Source organism: Micromys minutus (assembly GCF_963924665.1).
Source record: "Micromys minutus genome assembly, chromosome: 19".
Classification (NCBI taxonomy): Eukaryota; Metazoa; Chordata; class Mammalia; order Rodentia; family Muridae; genus Micromys; species Micromys minutus.
The window spans coordinates 50,981,485-50,986,228 of record NC_137954.1 but is presented as its reverse complement, the minus strand read 5'-3'; positions in this window follow the sequence as shown (position 1 = coordinate 50,986,228).

The window sequence follows — 4,744 nt, the reverse complement described above, 5'->3', positions numbered from 1 at the left end:
GTCTTTTTAGGTCTGGTTATCGGCATGTTTTTTAATAAATCTATTCATTTACCTGTGAATTTCATGATTTCATTTGTTTAAACAAAAGATGAACATTACTTGTGTAAATTTAAGACATTTTCTTTATCCACTCATCTGTTGATGGGCATCTAGGTTGACTCCAATTTTTGGCTGTTATGAATAGAGTGTCATGAACATAGTAGAACAGAAACCCCTGTTGCGTGATGTAGGGTCCTTTGACTATTTGCCCAAGAGTAATATGTTGATAGATATACCACTGTCCATATATCTATATAGAAAATGTTGAGGTGGAGCTATTCCCAGCTTACTAAAGAACCGATAATAAACTGATTTCCATATGGCTGTATGAGTTTACATTGACAACATCAGTGTACAAGTGGTTCCCCTTTCTCCATATCCTTACCAGCATGAGCTACTTTATCACTTTCACAAGTATATACTTTGATCTCTCTCTCCTTACCAGCATGAGCTACTTTATCACTTTCACAAGTGTATACTTTGATCTCTCTCTCCTTATCAGCATGAGCTACTTTATCACTTTCACAAGTGTATACTTTGCTCTCTCTCTTTGTATTATTAATTTTGAACATTAGACCTTTAGTTAGGAATACAGCCTTAAGAGCACCTCCCTCACACACGCACTGAAGTGGAGGTAACCACAGTGTGGTGAGTTCATGATTTCCTGTCCTGAAACACACTCTTTTTCTGAACCCTTTCTTTCTTTCTTTGTTTCTTTGTTTTTCTTTCTCTCTCTCTTTCTTTCTTTCCTTTTGTTTCTTCGTTTCCTTTTTTCTTCCTCTCTTCCTTCATTCTTCCCTCCCTCCCTTCCTCTATCTCTTCTCTTCTCTCTCTTTCATTCCTTCTTCTTTCCTTTCTTTCTCTTAAAGATTTATTTATGAGTGCCCTATCTGAATATACATGCCAGAAGAGGGCATCAGATCACATTATAGAGGTTGTGAGCTACCATGTGGCAGTTGGGAATTGAACTCATGACTTCTGGAAAAGCAGTTAGTGTACTTAACCACTGAACCATGTCTCCATCCTGTGACCTCTTTCTTGACTTATCTTGATCATATACTGTTTTGATGATTTTGAGTTTGCTTCTTGTAATTATAACTCTTCTGCATTACATGTTTTAAGAGTATTTTTCTCAAAATGTACAGTTTATAATTATATTAACCCTGTTGAGCCCTAATAAAACATTTTCCTCTTAAATCTTTTTTGCCTGATATTAGTGAGGAGATACAAACCACAACTCTTTTTATATTTCAGTCACTGTATACTTCTACTAAAGGTAAGCACCAGTTCCCTACTGCTATTTAGACACTGCTTTAAATTTTAATGGCATATGGTAGCTTACTTTTGACATGTTTACTGTTTGTTAGGTTAACTATGAGTTGAATTCATGCAGGTGGTTCTTCTAAATGTTTATTAGCAATTGTACAATTACAAATTACTTGGCAGTGTGACTAGTAGTGGACAGCTAAAGATGTTTCCATAGGTCTAGTAGTTGGCATTAGCCATTGGCAGGGTCCTAATCTCCACAGTTTCTTAAGAGCCCACTGAGAGTTTGAACTTCTGCATATGATGCCAGCATGCAAAAACTAAGAGCAAACCACAAAACATTTTAGAGGTGGGACAAGTCTTGGGAATTTTATAGTTTTATTATTTGGTACTCGGTTTTAACCAGTCATTAAGAAGGAACAAATGGATGGTGTAGGCTCCATGTGACCCTGGGGGGACACAGATAGATGCCACTCAGCACTGTCTTCTATAATACATTCTTTTTTTCCCTCTCTCTTTCAACTTTATTTTTAAAAAAGGAGAGATGCATGTACAATTTTTAAAGGAATTTTGACATAACACTATATGGATATATTTTTGTCAGTACTTAATTCTTTTAGAAATTTGATAGTATGCATTGAAATCTACTAGTTACCATAAACATAAAGTACAGGTAGAACAGAACATAACATGGAAACAGAGTTTTCTTGGTGTGTATAGATTAAACATAATGATTTTTAATACCAAAAATTGCAACAAGGCTATATTCTTAGCTCTTGGATTATGAATGATTTAAGGTCCAGGTGTACCACACTCTGAGAGGGTGCTATACACTTATTTTTTTTCCCCTCAGAAGAGCTGAGGCTTTCAAATTTTGGCCTTTGTTTTTCTTGATCTTCATATGGCCTGTGAGTTGTTTCTGGGGTATTTAGAGCTTTCTGGGGTTAGTATTCAATTATCAGTGACTGCATATCATGTCTGTTCTTTTGTGACTGGGTCACCTCACTCAGGATAATAGTCTCTAAATACATCCATTTTCCTAGGAATTTCATAAAGTCATTGTTTTTAATGACTGAGTAGTACTCCATTGTGTAAATATACAACAATTTTTGTATCCATTCATCTACTGAAGGACATCTGAGTTCTTTCCAGCTTCTGGCTATTATAAATGGGGCTGCTATGAACATGGTGGAGTATGAGTCCTTATTGTATATTGGAGCATCTCTGGGGTATATGCCCAGAAGTGGAATAACTGGGTCTTCAGGTAGGACTATGCCCAACTTTCTGAGGAACTGCCCGACTGATTTCCAGAGTGGTTGTACCAGTTTACAACCCCACCAACAGTGGAGAAGTGTTCCTCTTTCTCCGAATCATCGCCAGCATCTGGTGTCATCTGAGATTTTGATCTTAGCCATTCTGACTGGTGTGAGATGGAATCTCAGGGTTGTTTTGATTTGCATTTTCCTGATGACTAGGCATGTTGAGCACTTCCTTAGATGCTTCTCAGCCATTCGATATTCCTCAGTTGAGAATTCTTTGTATAGCTCTGTACCCCATTTTTTAAATAGGGTTGTTTGATTCTCTGGTGTCTAGCTTCTTGAGTTCTTTGTATATATTGGATATTAGACCTCTATCAGATGTGGGGTTGGTAAAGATATTTTCCCAGTCTGTTGGCTGCCATTTTGTTTTCTTGACAGTGTCCTTAGCCTTACAGTAACTTTGCCATCTCATTAAGTCCCATTTCTCAATCCTTGGTCTTAGCGCACAAGCCAGGCAGATCTGAATACTCTCTTACTGTGGGTAAGAAAGGAACCTTTGCCACAAGCACCACCAACTTTTGCCAAGCAGTGTTCTGGGTGCTCATGCCACAGCCTCCCCAGGCCTGTGCCCCAGGTTATCTGCTGGTCCAAATGTCTATAATGCATTCTTTGAAACAGTGAGATCAGTGCTTCTCCATAGTTACCATTTATTTATTTAAAAAAACAAAAGACTGAGTCTTTGGGCCAAGGGTCACCTGGAAGCAGGTGTGTAGATTGTCCTGAAGCTGTTTGTATTTTAATGTTAATTCCACTTCCCCAAGAAGGGCTGCCCAGTCACACCAGTTCAGATGACTTCATCTGAACCTTCCCATTTTATTTAGTAAAATAAAGGAAAGCCAGTGACGGGCGGGGCAAGGGAAGTGGAGAGAGGAGAGGTCTCAGAGGTCAGGGGATGAGGAGGGGTGTGGCAAGATGGAGGCTCCTAGGGACCAGCTAGACCCAGGTGATATTGATTGGTGTTTAAAATTATGAACATTAAGGATTTTACAGGTCTAGTATCTCATATAGAAAGACAGTTTGTATCTTTGCCTATTTGATGCAATCTTGTTGTGTAAAGGGTTTGTGGATTGAGAGTTGAATATATAAGTTTATATGAAAAGCTATCGGGCTGTAGAGTTGTATTTATGTGAGTTTGGGGGTAAATCAACACCCAGGACAGAGGTGGAAGGCAAGCAGAGGAAGACCACCAAGGGAAGGGAGTTTCGTGGACAGGGCTCAGCTGTGAGGGCTGCTCGGGTGGCTCAGGCTGAGCGACAGAGGTGTTCTCGGCTCTGTATAAGGGTCGGGCCTGAGGAGTGAGACATCAGGGCCAATAGAGAGATAACCTACAATATTTTTTAATATTTACTGCAACAGGATTCTATCTGCCTTGGATCATCTCAGGATTTTCCCTTGGTGTCTTCAACTTGAACTCTCAAGGTCAACCATAATATGAAAAATAACTTACCTTATCAAAGACTTTTCTCACAGCTACAAAGTATTCACACAGAAACACCCAGTATCCTATTTGACTAAAAACTGGGCTACCATGGTCCTCCCAATTTAATATATACAATTAACCATTATAGGAACTCTAAAGACAAATCACCTATAAAACAAATTTTAAGTTGAAATAAGTATCATTTGGATAACCTCTGCCAGAAAAAGTAAATGTATTATCCATTGTAATACATATAATATATAATACAATCGCAAGTCACTTAGAAGTCAGGAAAAGTTACTGTTAATGACAGCCAAGAGAAAGGTTCTACAGGAAATAACTAATCAAACCTGGTGATTTGGAAACCTCAATTTTATTCTTATAGTTTTCATAGTTAGGAAAAAGTGAATTCTCCCAGACTGCTATTATGTAATAAAAACTAAACCAACCTTAGCTAAGTTCAGAGCCCCAGGGGTGGGGGAAACAAAGAAAGTGTGCACATCAGCATATTCAGTGAAGGTTTATAGATGTTTAGTACTATTAATCAAGAATTTAAATGTCCCAAAGACATAATACTTCTTTTTCTAGATTAAGATGTCTTGTTCATAACCCAGATGAAAACTATGTAAGAAGGTAGAGGGACGGCAGTCCTCCCTGGAATGCTTTGATCTGGATTAATGGGTCTAGTCTTCAGGGTTGT